Source organism: Protopterus annectens, chromosome 4.part0 (assembly GCF_019279795.1).
Source record: "Protopterus annectens isolate FY-2018-M chromosome 4.part0, PAN1.0, whole genome shotgun sequence".
NCBI lineage: Eukaryota > Metazoa > Chordata > Ceratodontiformes > Protopteridae > Protopterus > Protopterus annectens.
Genome location: NC_056733.1, coordinates 510,408,607 through 510,433,828, shown reverse-complemented (window position 1 = coordinate 510,433,828; position 25,222 = coordinate 510,408,607). Strand labels below are relative to the sequence as shown.

At 41.1% G+C, this 25,222-nt stretch overlaps 1 protein-coding gene across 2 annotated transcripts in view; it reads right to left on the bottom strand.

Moving 5' to 3' along the window:
• HECTD4 (HECT domain E3 ubiquitin protein ligase 4) overlaps positions 1-25,222 on the bottom strand; it is a 5,422,508-nt gene that overhangs the window by 2,044,848 nt on the left and 3,352,438 nt on the right. The window lies entirely within an intron of this gene.

Below are 25,222 nucleotides of genomic sequence, written 5' to 3'. Positions count from 1 at the left end.
ACAGACCAGGTCCAAAGCATATCTGGTCATATGGGTTTGATAGTTGATGGCTCTAAAGGCCAGTGTGGAAGAGGTGTAGACCTTCTTTCCAGTTCTATCCATTGTTTTGTTGTCTCTGTCTATAGGTAAGAGAGAGGCAGAGGGAATGAGTCTGGATTGTTTATCTGGTGAAATGGCAATCACACCAGGATCTGCCAAGGGAGGCTTGACTAAGAATCTTTGATCATCAGGCAACTTGTAGAAGCAGTCTGGCCTCTTAGGGGCAGGTGGCTGAGAATCTGGTGTTTTTGATGCAGAAGCAAAGGCATCTAAACAGGCAGGGATGACAGGTGGAATGGCAGAAGGGGAGGGAGATTCCACTTGTAAAAGCTCAAAATACCTCTTTTGAGTCTTAGAAATTTGTGAGGTGTCCCATTTAAACTATTCTATCATTCTGGTGATGGTTTCACCAAAGGTGCTATCCTCTGGGGGGGGGGGGGGTCTCCTTCAATAGATTCATCATCTGCTGAGTAATACTCTTCAGGAGAGGCTATTTGGGAAGTGTAACAAATGGATTCCTCAGAAGAGGAATAATAGGTCTCTTGCTCTTCTTTCCTCTCTTGTGAGGTAAGTGGTGGAAGGGAAGAAGCAGAAACAGAGGCAGGCCTAGGGCAAGGCAAAGGAAGAGTAGCTGGAGAAGAGGCTGAAGGCCTAAGGGCCATAAAGGCCTGCATTAAGAAAGAGGTGAAGGACTGCCAAACAGGCAGGCTTTCAGCGTGTGTAGTCAGATGTTTAGTTTTTTGTTTCTTTTTGACTGGGGTAGACTGAGGAGTAGGCCTGGAGTCGGATGGCTGGCTAAGAGTAGCAGAGTCTGGTAGAAGGATCCCGCCGGGAGGTCCGGCTGTGTCTGGTTCCCCCTCGACCTTGGCGGTAGCCTGTGTCTGGGTTGGTTCCGGGGACGTACCAGTCAACTGTGAAGCGGCTTCCTCCAAGGTCGCCGTAGAAGTCGACGGGTCCGTCGGACATACCTCAACTCCTAAATCGGTAGCTGGCGGGGCGTCCAATAGCAGAGCGGCAGAGGAAGAGGGCCTAGGAAACTTGGCCTTCTTTTGTGGAGGTTCAGTTGAGGCCTCCGAGATGGGATCCATCCGAAGAGCTAATTTTTTAAGCCACTGTTTTTTCCAGGTAAAGATTCAGTGTAGCCAGATGGCTGTGAAAGGTCTTAGGAATGACAGACTGGCAGATAGAGCAAGTGTTGTGCTCGTGCTCCCAGCACAAGCAAAAAATGCAGCAGTCGTGCAAGTCTTTATGGGGTATTTGGCGCCCGCATTGGCATTTGCCCTTTTTTGCTGACATCGGCTAAGGATTGCTGCAACAAACCAAGCTTTAGCTAGACATTAAAGAAGAAAACCCCAGTGGGGTACTTAGCTTTTAGATGACTTGCATTGAAGGAGTGAGGCACACGATGTGACGGTTGTCTGCAGCTGAAAAGTTCTGAGGTCTGTGCGTGCAGAAGTCACATTTATGGTCCTTGGTTTATGGCCCTACTTGTGATGTCCCGTGCAACTACAACAGCCAAGCTGAAGCTTTTGTATAGGAGCCGATGTACAGGTCGCCTGAAGTGGAAAACCTCACACCAAGAATACTGCAACATAGGAATAGGAGTAGGACATATGCTGTTACACTTCCAATTTGAAGACAACTGGACTTCCCAGTAAAAATGCTACCACAATTTTAAGATATAAAGCTGTGGGTTGTTCACAAATAGTGTAAAATACCCTCCTACTGCTTTCCATGATGAAAAACTGGAAAGGTTAATCAATTTATAGTAAACCACCTTGTCCACTGTTATGTATCTTAAGGTAGCCTACAGTCATGTAATCAGGTTCTAAAGCAAATTGGCCCATAATTCTCACTTGTAAACAGCATTAAGTAATGTACTACCCCCATCAACAGAATATGTGAAAAAATGTGCATCTCAACTGTGCATCTCACAGGCTATCATATTCATCTCTTGCAGTCTAAAAGAAGGAAACATTTTTATATTTATTATGAGAACTTCCAACGCACATAAGCTCTCCAAGATCTCTTGACATGAGAGGAATAATCACACTTTGAAAGTGAAACTGGGGAAACGTCATAATATCTCAATAGGCAAGCCAATAAATAAGGAATGCCATAATACTTCAAGTAACTCTTCAGGGATGCTGCCTGTATTACCCTCAGAATAGTATGATTTCTACAGAATTACAGTACCATCCCACCCAGGGAGATAAGAACTCTAACTGGGAACAATCGGTTGTATTTTAAGAAGTAAAAGTTTACTGCTGTCATAAAAAAGAAATAGCACACACGCACACAACAACCAATTAAAACAATCTTATTTCCATACTTTACAGTTTCCCTTATGCTCCAGCAGTATTATTATTCCCAGAGTAAAGCCATACCTCCTTTATGAAGTTCCCACCTGTTTTCCATCATCACTCGCGTTACTTTTCAGCTGTTACATACTAAAACATTTCTTCCCTTACAGACAAAGCAAAAACTTGATATCACACTTCTTAATTAAAAAAAAAAAAAAAACTTTGTCCCATTACTTTTAATACCTGCAATATCTGTTCACCTGTTAGCTACCAGTAATCTGTTTACTTACATTTAAGATGCTTTACTTCTACCTTCCTTAAATACCCTCAATAAAGAAAAGAGGCAACCATTACCTATTAAACTGCCCTTTGACAATATGTGCATGTAGATCCTCTTTAAGCTCCACCAAAGTATTCCTCATTAATAACCTTACATATTTCTAAATAAAAAATACATATTTTTCATCCTGACAATCTATTTGTTTAGAATCAATATTCCTGGTGAGGAGAATATGAATATTCACCTTCATGAATGCCTCTTTCTGAGCAATACTGTCAAAGTGAAAGGTATACAGAAATAATTAGCAATTTTCCTGAAAAAAAAAAAAAAGGATTTGTTCTTTTTTGTTAACATTTTACTTCCTTTTAATCTACACATTTACTTACAAATAAAGCACGGCTAGGTCAGAAGAAATTCAGACTATTTGTATGTAGTTTTTTAATTATGGTCAAAGCTACCCTATCACTCAGTAAGTGTCATCTGAAGTGCAGGACCCTTAAGCCCACAATATCAACCAGTGTTGGGGGAAGGACCTCACCTTCCCTTCCTAGGGACATTTTAATAGTTTCAGCATACAGCTATAGATGTCTGTCAATCTCACTATCGCTTCCTCCCTGTCTGAAAACAAAAGCACATGTACTCTTGGGAGCACAGATGCAGGAATGTGAATGACCTTCTTCCCTGAAAATGTTCTTAGTGAGATAGATAACTGCGTCAAAGATGAGGTATAAAATAAAGCATTTCACAGGTTGACAAAAGACCTGAAAAAAGGTACATCTGAATTTCAACATTTTTTACCTTATTACCTAACCACAGCACAATTTCCAATAATCTTTTTACATTAATTCCTTCAGGAGAAAGTGACCATCAGTGGAGTTATATACAACCAAGACTGCTCTTAAGCATTCTCTTTTACTTTAAAAAAGTATTTTAAGTACATCTCTTAAAAACATGTACAAGTACTTCATAAAGCAAAGGTTGAAGCGACAAGGACTTATTTTAAAGTACTTCTCATTTTTAACACAAAGCTAAGTACAACTGATATTCCCCAGATAATGGTCAAACTAGTTACTTATGCTGTAATGACAAGCCCATAAAAAGGGCCATAATGTGTGACCTTTTTGCCCTTTGTCTTTAAAATCAAGAAGAAAATGCAATTGTTTAACTATATTTACAATAACAGCAGATGTTCACACTGTTGCAGTAGCCTAAGCTATATGGGATACATCCCGCCAAGGATTGGAGGATCAGCCAGTATCCAAGTCATTAGGGCACCTTCCAAGGTTATTAGTATGAAGTCAGTGGCTACAGTGTCAACCCTTCAGAATTTTCTAGTCTCAGAACAAGGGAAGCTAGAGCCCTAACTAGGTATGTGTCAGGAGAAAAAAAAAAAAAAAAAACATGCCCTGGTATAAAGAACAACAAAATGAAGGGTAATGGGTGAAGGTGTTTCTACTCCAACAGTGATCTACTTGAACATCTGATGTTATGGTAAGTTTACTTACACAGCTATACAATATTTAACATTAAATCACTGTTGCAGTAGTTTAAGCTGTATGGGATGAATAACAGAGCTTAAAGTGAAAGAGATGAGGAAGAAAGACCAGAGTCCAGGGGCCCCTATTTAATAGTCTTACCAAAGCTTGCTCTAGACCTAGACAAACAAACCTAGTTTGTAGTGCTTGGTAAAGATGTGGACAGATGATAAAGTTGCTACCTCCAGTATATTTCTAGAGACTACCTCTCTTCAAAAAGCCACAGAAATAGCCAAACCCTGGAGGTGTCCTGCTAAAGGGAAAATAATAAAAAGCAATAATACGAGACAACCATTAAGAAATTGTCCGTTTTGAAACTGACTGTTTTTCTTAGCTTCACAGGAAATAAATAGTTCTTTAGAATTCCAGGTTTTTATGTAGTTATCTGAGTTGCCTGAGAGCATCCAGTATGTGTGTAGAATTCTTTCTCCTCTGTTTTTTGGTTCTGGATAGAAAACAGGGAGATGAATATCTTGGCTCAAAGTAAACCCTGAAAGCATTTTAGGCATAAAGGAAGGATTTGTTTTCTTTAAAGATGACATAGGGCTGAACCACTATAAGAGCTTGTAACTCATGATACTCTTTTTGCAGAAGTCAGAGCAATCAATGAGCAACACTGTTTTCCAAAATAAGAACTTCAAATCAGCTTCATGACCAGGTTCAAAAGGAAAAAGTGCATGTTTCTCCAGTACAAAATTAAGATGCAAGGAGGAGCCACCTGACTACTAGATGTCACTAAATCCATGACAACAATGTGTTTCCTGTATTTGAACAAGCCGCCAATATTTTTTCTTAAGGTTCCCACTAACACTATCTGAAGAAGGGTCTATATCACATCGTCAAACTTGTATAAGTTCGAATGATGTAATATCAAACCCAAAAGTCCAAAACGCAAAAATAGTAAAGCCACGGCACATCGATTTTTTTTTCCCAGGGAAAAAAAAAAATCGGTGGGCTGTTTTCAGGGCTTTGCTATTTCCTCCACTGTGGTGCGATCTCGGAGTTCGTATATTTAAGCAGGGGGGGGGGACAAAGCCCCCCACTTTAGTTTTAGTTTAAGATTTATGTTTTTTTTTGTTGTTGTTAGGGAACAGCGATTTTTTTCCCTGGGGAAAAAACGCGTTCTCTGTATTCGTTACTGTGTGGCTTCGGACTTTTGGGTTTGATATTGCATCGTTCAAACTTATACAACTTCGATGATGTGATACAGACCCTCTGAAGAATACTGCTTGAGGACCTGAAACAGCATCAGTTTTGTGCAATGTCTTCAAAGTATTTTCATATTTCAAAAGTCTGATTTCAGTTCTCAACACTACAGTTCTTTTAGGATGTCAAGTTTGAGCATTAATCTGATTATAATGTTGGCTGCTCTAGTGGATTCTTCTGGATTCACTGCAAGCCTTCATAAACAAAAAACTTGCATCACACTTCCCAGGCAAAAACACTCCAAATAAGAAATTACCAGACAGGAAAAATAACTTAGCACTTTGTCCCTGTTTAATTACAATTCATTAAGTCTGAAGTAGTCTTTTCATTACAAATGAATACACTGAAGTATTTTTCCATTTGGTGAGTCCTTATTTAGAATGCTTTTGCTGCTGATTTCTATGGGTTTCACTCCAGAGCAATACCATGGTGGTGTTTTCACTCTTGTATCATACCTGTCTGGTCGCAACAGGCTGTAATTGCAGCTAAATATACAGGTTTGGAAAGCATGTATTCAAACTGCATAATTTACAAGCAAGTCTTACAGAAAAATATTTTTTAAAAGAGGCAAGCCCCTCTGTAACTCCCCAAAATGTATTACTCTCACTCCAAGGTTGCTGGACTTTGGATAAAACTGATTACTGAAAGGCAACAGAATGCCCATCTAGCTCCTCCACTAAAAAGTAATGTCTTTTGGCTTTTCCCGGTTAGGGGTCGCCACAGCGGAACTCCGGTCCGCTAAGGATTGGCAGTGGATTTTTACATTGCCGAGTTGCCAGCCCAACACCCAACCTTCAAAGAAGGCACATCCATTCATGAACGCAGCTACCTGCATGTCTTTAAAGTCACTCAACCACGGGGAAGACGTGCAGACTCCACACAGAAAGCGCTCCAGCCGAGAATCGAACAGGAGAACCTCTTGCTGTGAGGCGACAATGCTAACCGCTGCACCAGCTCTAACTTCAGGCAACCCAGACATTGTTAGATAGTATATAAATCTCAATCTACAAAGAAGGGAACACTGACATTCTAAGCAACTGCCAACTCCTACTTGCAGGCTCAAGCAAACACAGACTGATCTACCTCACCATCAAGAAGTGTAGACCCTTCACCATTTAAACTAACTTGTACTCTGTCATCTTTTTACACAATCAACATACTATTTTTGTTTTAAATAACATGTCAGAAAATGAAATGTTTTCCAAACAGAAATAATAAACTCCAAGGGATGTAATAACCTTTCAAGAGAAACATGATCAGGAATGATAACAGTATAAATCCTTAATTTTTTATCTAAATAAATATGCTCTGTATTTATACATGACTTGTCAATTTTACACCAAGATTTATATCTACTGAAAAACTAAGGGTGGTATTCATAGTCATTATGCAAGTGTGGAACAGGCATGTGCACTGGCTGAACACAGTGCAAGCTAGGTGTCATCCACAGACCATAGCTGTGCTCATTTGCAAAAGATGGAAATTTGTACAGAACTTCCTAGGTAAAAGGGTACATACTGAGATGTAAATGAGAAATGCGTACAAAAGATGTAGCTTAACTACGTAAATGATGATTTCTTCCCATCTTTCGCAATTCAGAGTCATTTTCAGTATGCAAGTCCACAGTGTGCATTTGCCATATAAAAAGACAATCCACACCTTTTTCAATCACTTCAGAATTGGAAAAGATGCTTGGTTTTGCTGCATTACTTCATTTTGCTTTGGCCTACTTGCTTCGGTTGCACCACAAATGAGCCAATATCATGCGTGTCATCTACAGAATGGCATACTTTCATGAGGAGCATGGTGTAACAGACTGCACCCATGTGTCTACTAGGGCCCCATCTGGACGACCATGGGGTGAGAAGTACTGCAATAGGAACAGTTAACACTATATCAACTATATAGTAGTGTGAGATGCACATGGCTGCATAACCCACATATTGGCTCAGCATCCTGGCAGTACCCATGACTCCTACATACTGTACACAAGTTCACTGTACTGTCACTTCCTGCATAGTAGCATTCCTCACAGTCATCTAGCTGGCATGTGCACACTACATAATTTTGTTCTCTATAGGATATTTTGCCACATAATGACAACGAAAGTAATGAATAATCACCCTGTCCTCATCTGTCCTACTCTGTGTTAAGTTTTCCAGGTGATGCAGGCTATCCATTTGAACCTTGGTTAACGACAGCAGTCTGTGCAGGGAGTTGCAGAAAAAAACTTTAAGGGAGCTGCAGAAAAGAACTTTAATGCTGTCCTATCACATATAAGGATAGCCATTAAATACGTTTGGCCTGCCTGAAGCCCAATAAACTGCCTAGATGAGTTTGAGGCCTTTAGTATGATCCCGCTAGTGCATGCAGAATGTTCACAGCTTGTCGCATTCTGAATAACACAATCATGTGTTGGTCTGGTGTGCAACTGCCACAACCAGTGAATGATAGCAGCAGTGCAATTTCCTGTACTGTTTTGAAAGTAATGATGACCAGCTAAAGCCAACAACATGGCACCCCTTCCAGCAGCTTTGTGCATGATACATAGCAGCATAACATAACAGGTGAAGAAGCATCTAGTCCACAACTATGGCAGTGGCAAGTTACAAAGATAATACTTGTCTACATGCAGTGTCACCTGTGGGCTAAGCATGGCTGACTCTCACTGTGCATCGGACATTGCTCCACATATCATATACAAAGGTATTGTTCATATGGTCACAGCTGTTCTCATCTGCACAGTACTTAGTGGGCAGCGGCACAAGTGCTAGTTATACTGGGGGTACTGTATTGATAAATAATGAATTAATGATTTGCTGTAGTCATGAAGGTGTATTTACTTGGTAATTCAAATCTCAATGCTATTGAAAACACAAATGTTTTTTCCTTATGTAAGAGGTGTACATATTTTGTGTGACTTTTTTCCAGCACACAAGCAAGTACAACTCCTGTCACTTCTAACAGTGGTGGTTTATTTCAGTACTCTTTCTGTCACTACCTTGTTTTCTTACCGGCGGAGGTATGTATTACAGTAAATGAAACTGTGTCATATTTGAAATGTGTTACACACAATGTCCGCTAAAGATGCTGTCAGTGATGGTCTCAAAGATCATGAGGAAGCACTAGCACATGAACGTGAGGCTGACTTGCTACAAACATGAGAGTTACTAGATGCAGAAGAAACTCCACTCCGTGATGCAAAGACTAACAAGGCCTAACTTACTTTTTTGGGGTGAATTCACATATACACCTGCAGCATTTTGTTGGAACACCCACTGTGTCTGGCCAGCTCATCCATCATGCATGCAGATACTCCCTGAGGCACATCCAGCAGCGTTACTACTGTATGTCAGGTAAATCTTCAGTATTGTGTGGATAGCTGCTGACATAGATGCCACTGTGTGCAACCATGCTCCACAACAGAATCATCATGACATTTTTCCTGGCTTCCCCATTCCCATGAACTAGTAAAGTTCCTCATTTATACCTGTAAATCTCTATTCTGACACTCCCTGGCTGTAGCCTGTACCTGAATCATGTCACAACAAGTCAGCTACTGTACCAACAAGGCCTTGTGCATCTCTGGAGTCAGTTGGGATTCATGTCTTTCCCTGGCACCTTTGTTTGAAAGATGTACAGCAGGTAAAGGAACCTCAGATGTTGTTCTGCCTTCCTCAATAGGTTCAGCTTGTCTACAAATTGCAAGATGATTTAAACCCCTCTTCTTATAATGATATTCCCACATGATGAACTGTGTGCAAGTCTGCATCAGTGATTATGGAGTTATCCTGCATGAGGGTAAGAGATGCTGTCTGGATACTCTGCAGCAGTGTGCCACTGTCTTGAGTCTGGTGTCATGACTATGACAGCAATGGCATCATCATCGACAACCATTCATTCCTGTTGTTAACATCCACCTGTTGTGGTACACCACAGCATGTGATTAATTGTGGTGCTGTACCCGTAAAAAAATAAATAAATAAATGTAACTACCTGCATACTTCATCCTGTTCAAATATACCTCTCAACCTAGAATCATCAAAAATCTGGACAAATGCCCATGAAAAATGGGTACAACTGGCCAAAAATCTGTATGCTGATTAACATAAAATTTGTATGCATAATTATGTAACCTCGCCCACTTCAACAGAATTGTGGGATACCAACTTTTAAACACAAATTGAAGAACAGACAAAAAAATTAAGCAAAATATAAACAGAACAATAGTGTTTTGTTAATATTTGAACTTGTATCACACTTTGAACTTGTGCAAAAGTAAAATACAATTTTCTTTTATAAAAATAAAATTAACTGCTTCTACTTATTACTAAATAACAAAAAATATAACCAGAACAATAGTGTTTTATTTATAACATTCTGTATCCTCATGTAACCCATGACAAGTTTTACCTTACTGCTTATACCTTCAGGCTATATATTAATATACCACTGAAGTCCTTCCAGGAGAGAAAGAATTTATATTAAATGATACAAAGTTAAGAGGAAATGACAGCGGTTAATATATACAGATGATGTAAGCATAATGGTCAAATCCAGGGATTTACATCAATCCTCCAGCAGAGTCAGAAAATCCTGAGGCCAAAAGCCTGAAACTGTAAATACTAAAGCACATTATCCCAAGTGGAACACAATCAAAGTCTGAAAGATCACATCATCACTACTGCAAACTTCGAATTCTAAAATACTGAAGGTGTCACACCCTCCCTTACACCCCACACTTACACTACACAACTTAATCTTACATTGAGATCAAGTGGTCCATGGTCCTGTAGACTAATCTAATATCTTCTATCAAAGGAACCTGAATACTGCAGTCATCTCAAATGTGCTGCAACCGCAAAGAGACAGAGATTAACTATGTAGGAGGTACATACATGCCACAGCAACATCCCACATTTATATATCAGAAACAGCGATCAAATGCCTGCAGTAAATCTTAGCCCAAGCAGTACCATGAAAGAAGTATTTATGTTGTAGTTTGGGCAGTATATTCCACGTGTAGACTTTGCTAAAAAGAAAACATTTACTGCAGACCCTGTTACCTTTGATATTGAACTACAAAGAAATACAAAAAATGTTTATGGACTACAAAATGCATGTATTAAAATACCCATGAAGTTTTGAGGCAGAGACATGAAAAACTGTGCCTTACCATGTACAAAATACATCTTTATTTGTATCATAAAGTAACCTCAGTGGTTTTCGATGAAAAAAGCATACTTTTCTTATTATAACAAATATGCATTTATCAGGTTATATTCTATATAAAAATACAAAACAAAGCCATGCAGCAAAAGTATAGCGGAAATGCTAGGCTACACTCGTCCACAGAACACTTGATTTCTCTGTGAACAGTCATGTCATATCAGCAGAAAGTGAACCACTTGTGTGTCAACATTTTCTGGCATACCACATCATACTAGATGTCAAGCTCCAGGTTCTAAATTTATTTTCTACACTAAACTGCCCATTTTCACAATCTTTACTCTGGAAATCTAAGGCCTGAAAACAGTCATTTACGTACAATTCAAAATCAGAGCTCAGAGTTGATAACTTTTCCAACTGCTGAAGCAGAAATATCCTTTGCAGACTCACTGACATTTTGCCCACAGACAAAAAGAAACAATTTCACACCCCATTCTCCCCAGTCACAGTGTTGCATTAGATGAGCTCCAAAATTCATGGCTCATGAACGAAAAAATAAAAAACAAGAGAAACACAATGCTATAAGCTGACTTAAGTAGAGAGATGTCCTATGCGGCAGTCATGGCAGAGTGCACAGCCGAGCCTGAAATGCTGCAATCACCCTATGCAGAATGAAGAATTTACAGCAGCTTTGTCATTAGTTTTATTTTCTCTTTTTTAATACATTCCACCTTTTTCACATAGCCCTTCCCTCCTTGTGACTCCTTTTTGTTATTTAAAATTACTTTTTTTGAATTGACAGTAACGGACAGATAGTGAAACAGGTTCTGTTCACTTCTTTACTGAACAGACTGCAAGGCCTTCCATGATAGTGGGTGCCAGTGGTTCTGTTTGTTGGCAACAGAAATTTGTCCAAAGCCTAGATGGAGTGTGTGTGTGTGTGCGTGAGAGAGAGAGAGACTGTGCATGACCACAAACTGCATCTATGGTATGTGTTTAAACCATCTGAAATAGTAATGCAGGTATGATGCCCAGATTTACAATGGACTGTCTGTTCTTGTGGTGCTATTAATGATATTAGCGAAGTACCTAACAGGGTAAAATTTCAAATTTATATGAAGGTAATCGTGACCTTAATATTACAGATGGCTTGATGAAGGCTATGCTACTTACCCAAGGACTACATTTATGGCTAGCCGTCCAGCCATTGTGTTGCTGAACTACATTGTTTGATAATGTGAGGAGCTTTTTACAGAAGTTGAAGGTTTTTGTGTCATATTGTATAATCGTCAAGAACCTGTCCATAAAAAGTGGCTTGTTTATGTTGCAGTGAAGGCTGTGGTCTTCGTAGTGAGCGTTTTAAGTATAACCAGTATTTCTGAGGTAGAGGAAGTCTCTTAAGGCAGGATCTTTCTTAGCCTGGAAAGCAAGCCAATGATGAAATTTATAGGGGCCAGTGAGGGACAGAGGAAAGCAAGAAGCTTTTTGGTCTGTTTGGATAACTAAGTGAACTTAGCCCTTTGACCTTCTTTTCAGAAATGGTTGTAGTCTTTCTTTTGGCAGGGTGTTTTGCTGAGGCACATGCCAAAAGGGGCATTGAACTCAATAATGGCTCCTGTAAAGCAAAAATACAGGGATGTTATGACCGCCTTGTCCCTGGATGAGATACCCTTACTAATGAAGTGGGCCATGTAAAAAGCTTTCCTTTTGGCAGGGTGTTTTGCTGAGGCACATGCCAAAGGGGGCACTGCACTCAATAATGGCTCTTGGCAAGGAAGAATACAGGGATTTTATGACCTCCTTGTCCCTGGATGAGATACCCTTACTAATGAAGTGGGCCATGTAAAAAGCTTTCCTTACAATGGAGACAACGTGGTGGTCAAAAGTCAGGTTTCTATCAACCTGGGTGCCCAAGTACCATACGACTTATTGGGGCTTACAACATTGTTATTAATGTGATAATTTGTGGGGACATCACTCTCCTCAAAGGGGATGATGATGCATTTTTTGGCATTTAGCTTGAGGCCATATATCTGGCACCAGTTATTTATTTGAGTGAGACCTTCTTGTAGCTTATTCAGAATTGTTTTATTAAGTCAGTAATGTGAATTCTTTACTTTATTGCAAATTTGTTGGGTTATTTTTGTGGATTATAGTATTGTAGGACTGCTGATGTTGACATTTTATGTAGTTGGACTGCTGGAATGGTTTTCCCAGTGAGAAATGCTAGTGCTGTAGTGAATACCTGTTATTTGTAAAAAAAAAAAAAAAAAAAAAAAATATATATATATATATATATATATATATATATATATATATATATTAACTAAGATGTTAGAGTTAACTGTTAGATTAGAGAATTAGAATGAGAATTAGAATTTTAAGACAAATATTAGGCATTTATTACATTTATTCATTGTTCAAATGCACCTACATTACAGCCAGGAGGTCGACTGTGGTCTTCCAGAGCAACAAAAGAGTTAACTATATGATGTATTTTATATGCGGCCCCAAGAGCATTTCTGTTCACTCAGTGCGGCCCCAGCAAACCAAAAGGTTGGACACCCCTGCTCTAGAGAGAAGAGGAATGAAGGTCAGCAGGACTAAGACAGAATATATGTGTGTGAATGACAGGGAGGATAGAGGAATAGTGAGGATGCAAGGAGTAGAGGTGGCGAAGGTGGATGAGTTTAAATACTTGAGGTCAATAGTTCAGAGTAACGGTGAGTGTGGAAGAGAGGTGAAGAAGAGAGTACAGGCAGGATGGAGTGGGTGGAGAAGAGTGTCAGGAGTGATTTGTGACAGACAAGTACTTGTAAGAGTGAAAGGGAAGGTCTACAAGAGGGTAGTGAGACCAGCTATGTTATATGGGTTGGAGACAGTGGCATTGACAAAAAGGCGGAGTTTGAACTGGATGTGGCAGAATTAAAGATGTTAAGATTTGCTGGGTGTAACGAGGGTGGACAGGATTAGGAATAAGTATATTAGAGGGTCAGCCCAGGTCAGAAGGTTTGGAGACAAAGCCAGAGAGGCACGATTACGTTGGTTTGGACATGTGCTGAGGAGGGATGCTGAGTATATTGGGAAAAAGATGCTAAGGATGAAGCTACCAGGTAACAGGAAAAGAGGAAGGCCTAAGATAAGGTTTATGGATGTGGTGAGAGAGGACATGCAGGTGGTTGGTGTGACAGAGCAAGATGCAGAGGACAGGAAGAAATGGAAACAAGTGATCTGCTGTGGCGATCCCTAACGGGAACAGCCGAAAGAAGATGATGATGATACTTCATAAGATATAAACCCAATCATCAGCAAGTCATATAACTTTACATGTACTGCTTTAATCACTTTATTAACTTCATTTAAAATCTTTTTACTATATGTTGACACATCTGATAAATGTTCCTGCAAGCTCTTAAGGTAAAAAGGTTTGTCCATAACCACAGTAGATACACCTTTATTGGCTGGGAATATCTGAATGTTATGGTTCATTCACTGCATCACGTTCATTAACGGTTAAATTATTATAAAAATGTTTACCTTTACTGTGGTTGCACTGCATCACCTGTTACAATTCTGTCTCAGAAAATTTTAAAAAAGCTTCCATAAGTGTTTACAATGGTGGATTAAAAAAGTACAGTTTTGTACCTACCATAAATGTAGATGTTCGAGGATCCACATTGCTGCAGTCCTAACAATTGGGTAGTCCGCTGTCCCAGTCGGCCCGAATACCAAAGTATATGGCTGACGTCGGTCAAGGCGCATTAGTCTGACGTCAGGACGTCAGGGTACTAATGCGCATGACCGACGTCATATCCTCAGTCTTTTCTTGCCCCAGATGTCAGAAGACCCTAAAAAGACAAGGCCAAAACCAAAAACACCAAACACTCCTGCACCAAAAATATGTACAATATATACAAAATCACAAGAGTATAACCTCACCCACACAACCACCCCTAAACACAGAGGGGAAGGAGGGAGGGTAAATTGGACTGCAGCAATGTGGATCCTCGAACATCTACATTTATGGTAGGTACAAAACTGTACTATGTTCTTCATTCCACATTGCTGCAGTCCTAACAATTGGGTAGAATCCCAAAGTAGAGGTAAGGGAGGCTGGCAAATCATAAAGAAGCAGGAGCTGTCAACATGCCTTGCAAAATAGCTGTGGCAAAACCAGCCCTAGATTTAGAGTAGAGAGGAAGGTGGTAATGCTTAGAGAAAGTATGCACTGAACTCCAAGTAGCTGCCTCTAAAATATCCTTAGTTGCCACCCCCCTTAGAAATGCTGTTGAAGTGGCAGTAGCCCTAGTGGAATGAGGCCTAATCCCAGCTGGAATCTCCTTGCCATGATGGGAATAACAAAATGCAATGCAAAACCCAATCCACTTAGAAATAGTTTGTTTTGACACAGGCTTGCCCTGAGAACTCAAAGCAAAAGAAACAAACAACTGCTGAGACTGCCTAAAATCCTTAGTCCTGCTTAAATAATAACGCAACTGCCTGTGTACATCTAAAGTGTGCAAAATCTTTTCCCCTTATTTTGGGGATCTGCATAGAAAGTAGGCAAATGAATAGTTTGGTTTAAAGCCACACTAGAAACCACCTTAGGCATAAAAGAAGGATTTGTACGTAATGATACCCTATCCTTATGGAAAATCAAAAAGGCTCTACCGCCATAAGGGCCTGCAATTCAGAAACCCTTCTTGCAGAAGTAATGGCCAACAAAAAGCAGTCTTCCATGACAAGTATTTCAATTCAGCAGTAGCCAAGAGGCTCAAAAGGTTGTAGAGTAAGTTTCTCCAACACAAAATTGAGATCCCAAGCAGGAGTAGGAGCTCTACGGGGGTCTTATATTCTTTGCCCCTCTAAGAAATTGCTTGAACAAAGGATGCGAAAACAATGGTGGGTCACAATCATAGTGAGCTGAAATTGCTGCAGCATGAATCTTAATGGAAGAGAAAGACAAACCTTTGTCCAATAACTCAGTAAGATATTGAAGAGCCACACTCAAATTAGGCTCAGAAATCTCCAAATTCTTTGCTGCACTCCAAAATAAAAATCTCTTCCATTTTTCTGCATACACTTTCCTTGTACTAGGTCTTCTGGCTTCCATAATCACATTTAAAACTTGCTGAGGAAGTTGAGACCTGCTGTGTTTCAAAACAGAATATGCCAGGCTGTTAGATGAAGAGAGTGAAGCTTGACATTGAGCAGGTGACCGTCCCTCTGAGACAACAGGTGTGGAATCAAAGGTAAAGGCCATGGAGGCTTCCTTACCAGACTCCTCAGTAATGGGTACCAGTGTTGCCGAGGCCAATCTGGAGCTATTAAAATAATCCTTGGCTTGTCTTGTCTGACCTTTAGGAGCACCTTTGGGAGAAGAGGCAGAGGTGGAAAGGCATACACATGAAGATTTTTCCAACTGAAAGAAAGAGCATCCACTTTCCAAGCTGTGTGATGAAACCTCTTTGTGCAAAACTTTGGCAGCTGGTGGTTTAGTGGAGAAGCGAACAGATCTATGTCTGGAGTTCCCCATGACACTGTCAATGTCCGAAATACATGAAGATCCAGTTTCCACTCGTGGGGATCCATGATTTGTCTGCTTAACACATCTGCTAAGGAGTTCTGTGCTCCTGGCAGAAACCTTGCCTGAAGAGTTAGTTGCAAGCTGAGCGCAGTCTCCCATAAAATCATTGCTTGCCTGCATAACGGGTAAGAATGTGTTCCCCCTTGTTTGTTGATGTACCACATGACAGTTGTGTTGTCTGTTAGAATCAACACCTGCCCTGGAAGAAGTAACTCCTTGAAAGCCATTAATGCAAACTGGACTGCTAACATCTCCTTCATGTTGATATGTAGATGCTGTAGTCTGGCAGGCCACTTGTCTTGTATCCACTTTCCATTTAGATGAGCTCCCCAAGCAATGTCTGAGGCATCTGTCGTTAGAATCTGACTCGCCTCTGGCCGGGTCACAGAGAGTCCCTTGTTTAGGTGACATTCCTGAGCCCACCACAAAAATTCCTGTTGAATGCAAGGTATTATTTGAATGACAGTGTCCAAATCCTGGCAGTGCTGTGTCCATACAGTTTTTAGATACCATTGCAGCTTCCTCATATGCAGTTTGGCATTGGGAAGCACCAGAATACAAGATGCCATGAACCCTAAGGCTTGAAGGACTGTCCTTGCAGTCAGCCCGGACTGAAGAGATAGTTGATGGAAGTAAATGGAAAGATTCTTTTGTTTGTCCGGGGTTAAAAAGGCCATCTGGGCTGCTGTATTCAGTCTCACACCCAGAAAGCACATGTCTTGAGAGGGTACTAGACTGGACTTTATTTCGTTCACAGAATACCCTAGGCATCTTAGCACTGCTATCACATATTCCAAATGCTGTAAAGGTCTTCCTTTTCTTGAGCCAGAATCAGGCAGTCGTCCAAGTAAGGATAGATTTGTATTCCTTTTAGCCTGAAGTAAGCTATCACTGGAGCCAGAACCTTTGTGAATACTCTGGGCAGTAGATAAGCCAAAGGGCAATGCAGAGAACTGATAATGGGAATTTCCAGCTCGAAAACGCAGATACTTCCTGCAACTTAGTCTGATAGGCACATGAAGGTAAGCCTCCTTGAGATCTAAAGTTACCATCCAGTGATCTTTGCCCAGCAGAGGTAAAAGCTGTTGTAACGTCAACATTTTGAACTTGGGAATGTCCAGATAAGTGTTGAGGATAGATAAATCCAAAATTGGTCTCCACGTGTTCCCCTTCTTTGGTACTAGGAACAGGCGAGAATAAAATCCCAGGCCCCTTTCTGGTACAGGAACCGGCTGAATGGCCCCTATTTGGAGTAACAGAGAAATTTGCTTGTGAGCCTCTTTTCTTTGTAGAGGAGGAATGTCTGGCATGCCTTTGAAAGGAGGCAAGGTATGGAAATAAAACCTGTAACCGTGGTGAATGATATCCAAAACCCATCTGTCTTGGGTAATTAAATCCCAATTTTCTTTGAAAAGAGCCAGCCTTCCTCCCAAAGGTGCTGCCAGATGAGAATGTACTGGCAGCTGAAAAGGCAGGTCATTGGGTCTGTTTACGAAAGGACTGACCCCTGCCCTCACCAGAAGTCTGAGCAGGTGAACTCCCTGTTCTAGGCCTAAAAGAACCTTGAGCTCTGCCCCTACCACGTCTAGACCTACCCCTAGACTGGGAATCATAAGCAGGATATGTCCATCCCTTAGTAGGCCAATTTCTACTAAACTTTGGAGGCTGCACCTGCAAAAAATCTTTAACAGTTTGCATAGACTTAGCCTTGTCCTCCATTTTCTTTAAAACTGCTTCCACAGGCGAACCAAACAACACGTCAGACTGTAATGGAGCATCCAAAATCCTTGTCTTAACATGCTCAGCTAAATTCTGATCCCTCAACCAGGCGTGCCTACGAAGAACAGAACCAGTGGCAGCCACCCTCGAGGAGGCCTGTACAGCATCAAAACCACATTGCAAGGAATGCTTACCCACCTGTTCAGACACATGAACTAAATCCTGCAACTCTTTACACTCAATACCTTCCGCCAGAGCATCCACCTTAGACTTCAATTGTGAAAGGAGATAATTTTGATATTTTAACATGTGAAACTGGCAATTCAACGCCTCATGGCTAAAGTGGAAGAAGTATACACTTTCTTTCCCCATCTATCCAAAGCCCTTGCCTCTTTATCAGGAGGAACAGGATTTTTAACAACAGAAGCCTTAACACCTTTAGGCCCCTGAGAGACAGTTTCGGGTCTGCCCTAGGACTCTTAAAAGATACTTATGAGCTTCAGGCACCCTATAGTACCTATCTGGTTTAACTGGGGCAGGAGGCAAAGAATCAGGGTTCAGGGAAGCCTCTGCAAAAACATCTTCCACCACATCCAGAACAGGAGGTATAGCTAAAGGCCGATGCTGGGGTAAAAACAAGAATTCCCTAAGCCTCTTCCTGGAATCAGAGAAATCTTGACCTTCCCATTTAAAATGCTCCCTCATGGAATGAAGAGTCTCTGAAAATGAAAAATCCTCAGGAGGAGAAGCTGAAGGAGTAGAATCATCCACATCAGAATCAGAATAAGGAGGATACTCCTGCAAGTCTTCAGCCGAAGACTCAGAAGCTTCCGAACACTGCTCAAAACTCTCAAACTCAGGTTCCACCCTAGGCCTCTTATCAGGAGGGGGCATAGAACCTCTAATCATAGTAATCAAATCCTCTGCCATTTTAAGCATATGTTTCTTAGGCAAAGATCCGGAAGAGCTAGGAGAAACCCCCACTGAAGTTAAACCTGGCCTGCCTCTCAAAGGAGCCTTGGAAACAGAAGGGGAGGCTCTAACCACCTTAGGAAGAGAGGGAAGAACAGCCACCTGAGAAGCCCCTTCAGCCTGGCCTACCTCCTAAGAGGACACATCCTGTAACAGTAAAGTCTCTCCCTGAGACTCCAAAGAAACTCCTGGCAGAACCTCCGGTTCCACTGAGCCTTCTAAAGAACCGACGTCCGGGACTGTCGGTTCGTCCAATCTAGGCTTTGCTGCTTTGTCCTTGCGCTTTTTGGACGAAGCGGGCGTCGGAGCATCCGACGGCATTTTATAATTACAACGCTTCCCAAAAACTAACCTGGCACAGTCTAACCTTCTCTTAATAGTGCGTTTGTTAAATCTAGCACAAGAGCGGCATCCAACAACGTCGTGCTCAGGCCCTAAACAAGGTATACACAAGGTATGGTAATCCCTATGAGGTATCTGTTTCCCACAAGAAATACAGTTATTCACTTTTTCTGACATCCGGTTAAATACTGAGGCAAGAAAAACCAAAATATTCCCCAACGGGGTACTTAGCCAACTTTGATTCGGTCTGAAACTCCGACTTCAGAAAATTTCAGAACGCCAACCTGCACTCGCAAAACTGCTTCTGCATCGGACCATGCGGCAAAAAAGACTGAGGATATGACGTCGGTCATGCGCATTAGTACCCTGACGTCCTGACGTCAGACTAATGCGCCTTGACCGACGTCAGCCATATACTTTGGTATTCGGGCCGACTGGGACAGCGGACTACCCAATTGTTAGGACTGCAGCAATGTGGAATGAAGAACATCGCTTGGTTTCTTAACGTCCCAGACCTGTAAGAGGTATGAAGCTGGATTTGATGTGAGCTCCTAGTTCTCTTCAGGACTCTTTCTTCACAAATGTTATGTTTTGCATTTGGTATGCCTGAATACGATTCTCTAGACTGCACTTTTCCTCCTTTGATTCTGAAATTGGATGGACTGACTCCAGTGACTTAGGCATCAGATCTTATTCCTGTGGCTCAGGTTGGTTTCATGTTGCATTCAAGGCATTCAGCATTGACTTGTCCTTTGCAAGCTTGATTGCCTCCAGTGTTTGGTTCTTAAGGCCCTGTGCTTGTTTTGATTCTCACTCAGTCTCCTGGTGGATAAGTGTTGGGTCCGGCACTGGCTTATCCCTTGTTAGGTAGGTCATATCGGTGGGGCCAGTGCAGACTATCCAGACACTGTCAGTTTTAGGAAGACAGATATCAGCTGTTCCTGTGTTGTCTACCCCCTGGGTTTGGGGGACGCATTACAGACATTATACTTTGGGCCTTTTATGCTAATATACATTCACTACTTAAAGTCAACAGGTAACAATGCCTTTTTGACTTTTGTTCACATTGCATTCCAGCTTTGATTTCTGCTTGTAATTTTTGGATTCCTGTTTTAATGTCTACTCCCAGGCTTTGCCTAAAAATGTTTCACGTAGATCAGATTTCTATCCAAGTTAACAAACACTAAATAAAAGTAAAATAAAAGTGAAGATGTCTCCCAGAAATGGGATGTGATGCTCTCATTAAAAAAAAAAAAAAAAATGGGGATGACTACTCAGACTTATGTTCCCACAATTCCTCTGCAGTTATTTGACCACTGTTACTGCCTAAATTCAGAAGTACAGGCAGTCCAACTTCACATGCACCTGCTTTCATACCTGAAAGATCAAACAGATGCAGTTTGTGTACAACATGCTTGTGCTTGTTGCAGCTCATTCACAGTGTTACAAAGTTGGCTGCGATGATTGGTACACTTGCACTGATCGCATGCAGTAAAGATATTGATAGAGGTGTGTGCCTACAAGTTCCATTGGCATAAGAACTGATGATGCACTAATGATATTCATAGAGCTCTGTGCCAACAAGCTCAATTTGTATAACAACTTTGCAACTTGAAATAAAATTGCTAGAGCTTCGATTGTTGCCATTTTGTGTGCCAACTGTTACAGCATTTATGCAAACAATGACAAAAAGCCAGAATCAAAGTCAGTAGTTTAAAATATATATGGTTAAGATCAGAATCAAAGGAGTAGGTTCATAACATTGCTGTTTATTCAGAAGTCTTCAACAATAGCTTCTAAAATACTGGTAAGGTGCTAATCTTCAGATTGTTTAATTATGAGGTCTGCTGGCATTATTGGGTGAAATACCCCTTTTAATAAACTTTACTTTCAAAATAATATGTTTGCTTAAACAATACAGTCTCTGTCTGGTAGCTGATAGTAGCAGTGCTCAGGACCAAGCTGCATAAGTATGTTTTGCATTTTACCAAGTGAACCATTACTGCTCTATGGCAACAGACTTTCACTCCCCCTCCACACATCTTTACATGTCTGCAGTGCAATATACTATTTCTTTAGTCTTTCCTTGACAAAAGTTCTTTAAAAAAAAAAAAAACCAACAATTCCCACACAGTGAAATGGTGAAATATGAGAACTGTCAGCTACATCTCTACTTTTTTATGTTGTTTAATATTACGGTATTGATAAAAAAAACTTTTATCACTGTGCTTGTAATCAATAAGAGAAGGATTACAGGAATAACTCCAAACCTTGATATTTCTAGGGGAATTGACATTAAAGTCTCAGGGAGCAAGGCACAGGAGAGAGCACTTCATTAATGAGGCGAACTATATTCTCTTGGATGCACTTAAGACTTGTGGAAATTGTTATATATTTTTTTTTGTGGAGGGGGGGTCGAAGACAGGCTGAGCAAGTCAAGGCATGGAATCAAGTTTTGTCTGACACAACTTCAGTAGGGGGAAGTATTTGTACTTTGGCACAATACAGAAAGAATGCTAATGGTGTGATGTCCCATTCCAGGGGTAAAGTAGAATACAATGGCATGTAGAACCACAGTTGGTGGCCCTTCCTCTGTCCAAAGTTTAACAGCTGATGAGGAATACCTGCTGACCCTTTGAGGGGATGACTGTGACACAGAATATGTTGGCACTATGTCCATTAAAGGTGGCATAGATACTGTCACTTTGCTATGCCTTCATTGACATACAGATGATACAGAAGGTTAGTGTTTACTTGCCATCTATAATGAATATGACAAATGCATTAAAAATAATAAATAAAACACATTGCATCAACATCCTGCAACTTCCTACCTGCAAGCCACCACAGAGCTTTCACTGAAACTAGGGCTGCTTGTTTCCCCAGAATGACAGCTCTCCCTAATTAAGTCTAATGGTATACAATCTACCAGTATCTGGACTACATGAAATAAATTAAATTATGGCCTGCAAATTAAAAGTACACTTTGTTTAATTAAACTATATTTCTAAGCCCACTTACTATAATTTTTCAGTAACATCCCAATATCCATTTCCAGGTCACTTTACAAGACAATGGCAGTGGTAGACTTGGCATCCTTCAGAACGCCACAGGCCCACGCTAATGCATTGTCCATTAAATGTAAATATCCATCCACTGTAAATGGCAAGAAGCTATGTCTTAAAAAATCTACTTCTGGCATGCGTACCCAAGTGTTAGGTTTTGAAACAAAGAAACATTCTCCACAGTCCGTAAGTCTCTGTCTTTAATAATCATCTACTGTTGCAGCACTCCCAACACATAAGCACACACATACACACTAAAATCCCCAACATTTAAAAAACGACATTGTACCCACTTGATTTGCCAATATTGATGATCCGCCAAAGCTATGCTTACTGTTGTCCAATCTACCACTGCTTAGAACCCACCAATGAAAAAACAGTACTAGGTGCTTTTTTGTTTGTCTGAAAAAACAATACAACTTTATATGCTACAGTCCCACATAGTCAGTCCACTACTGACCCAATAACCCTAGGCTGCTCTCTCATTCTTACTCCCTGGAACTGCATTACACTGGATGACTACTTTTATTTCCTAAGCAAAAGAGACAAATTGGAAGATGAGGCAAAAATCCAGACATTCTTTGAAAATCCATACAGTTAAGAGGTATGAGTTCATGTTCAATACAACACTCTCCCTTGTCAGGAAAGCCGCAATTTAATGAAAGTGTACTTTTAATGTACGATAGATTTGTGAGCTAACTTGTTTGTCTTCAGTAGGTAGACTGATCATTGTTAGCCTCTTTGTGCATGCGTGCGTCTCTGTCATGCACACATATACACACACACACTCTTCTACTTTCACTCACACAATTCTGCTTTCATGCATGCACTCACTCACTCCATACTTACCTATTAACACAGGTAATTGCTGTCCCTTTCAAAGGCAACAGCGGCAAATCCATACATGAGTCCCTTTTCAGTGAGAACACACACACACACACACTGATTGTTCGGCGCAAAATAATGGCATAAACACACTGACCCTTTTTTGGCTCAAAAACAAAACTAGAAGGGTGCTTTGGCACATCCGCACACCGATATTAGCATTACAGGTCACGGGAGCAAAAAACACAAAACAAAAAAAAAGTGTTTTGAGGCATGCGTACATCGATGTTGCAGTTAGAGGTTGAGAGCCGCATGGAAGAGCTCTGAGGGCCGAAATGCGACCCGTGGGCCGCAGGTTGGACACGTCTACTCTAGAGCATATCTCCATCTCTCAGGGGTCTCCTCCACCTGTTCCCTACTCTCACTACAGATCACAATGTCATCTGCAAACATCATAGTCCACGGGGACTCCTGTCTGATCTCGTCTGTCAACCTGTCCATCACCATTGCAAATAAGAAAGGGCTCAGAGCTGATCCTTGATGTAACCCCACCTCCACCTTAACCGCATCCGTCACTCCCACCGCAGACCTCACTGCTGTCACACCACCCTCGTACATATACTGTACCACTCTTACATACTTTTCTGACACTCCTGACTTCCTCATACAATACCACAACTCCTCTCTAGGCACCCTGTCATATGCTTTCTCTAAGTCTACAAAAACACAATGCAACTCCTTCCGACATTCTCTGTACTTCTCCATCAACACTCTCAGAGCAAAGATTGCATCTGTAGTGCTCGTTCCTGGCATGAAACCATACTGCTGATCACTGATCATCACGTCCCTTCTTACCCTTGCTTCCACTACTCTTTCCCATAACTTCATGCTGTGACTGATCAATTTAATCCCTCTGTAGTTACTACAGCTCTGCACATCACCCTTATTCTTAAAAATCGGTACCAAAACACTTTTTCTCCATTCCTCAGGCATAAGTGTCTTATAAGTAAGCACTAATAAACTAAAGCACTACACCCTCTTATACTCCCTTTAAGTATTTGGCTCCCTATTGGTCCTTTTTGATCAAGTCAAAAAGTAATTCCTTATACTATTCTGGCATATCCAAAAGTCAGTTTCAGGTTTACTCTCCAGTCCAGTTGGTGAATATGGGAATCTTGAGGCAATGTTACAACTGCCTTATGTACAAAGACCACCCTCTCCTCTTCCCAACAAGCTCAAATATATGTGAGAGATGCAACTATATAGCCAAACTGGAGGCTGAGCTCTCTCAACATAGTACTGGCACGGTCAGTCTGGAGGAGAAGGTCATCACACACACCACAAATCCAGTCTCACATAGACCTATCGCAACAGCAAACCAAACACATAAACACACAAAAACATACTCGGAGGCTCTAAATAAAAATCTGCCCAAGCAACAGAGACCTACAAAGCAGACATCCGAGCAACTGCTACCCCACAACAATACCCACGTATCACATAGTTCACAAAGTCAGTGTGCCACACAGTCACAGCCCTTAAGGCTAAACAACACACCTAATACACTTGTAATAGGTGACTCTATTGTCAGACACACTGACGTCCCTCTCACCAGGCTGAACAAGGAGAAGGTCACTGTAAGCTGCCTGTCGGGTGCCAGGATCCGCCACATAACACAAGCACTCAAGTCACTCCAAAGCAAGTACAAATATGACTCGGTCATTGTCCATGCTGGTGTGAATGACCTGAGATGTACCTCCCTGGATTACATGAAAAGAGACATAGAAGAGCTCTCTGATCATGTGGCCCAGGCCGATATGACCCTGACCTTGAGTAGCATCTTACCCTCACCAAGAATTATACCACAGTATAAAGACAAAATTATCAATTTCAACAATTGGCTAAAGTATTGGTGTCACTCAAAGAGGATCCAGTGTCTGTCAGCCTGGAATGACATGCTTGACAAGCCACGTTGCTTCACTAGGGACGGCTTGCACCTGTCACCCCTGGGTTTTCGAATACTGGCCAAGGCTCTTGCCACCCCCATAGTGCCTTTTTTAGGCAAGGCTCAAAAGACAAACCCACCTCCTTAGACAACACAAGGAAAAAGAAACTAAGGGTAATATCGCTCAACACCAGAAGTCTAAACCTCAAGATGCACGCACTCGAGGCTCTCCTCA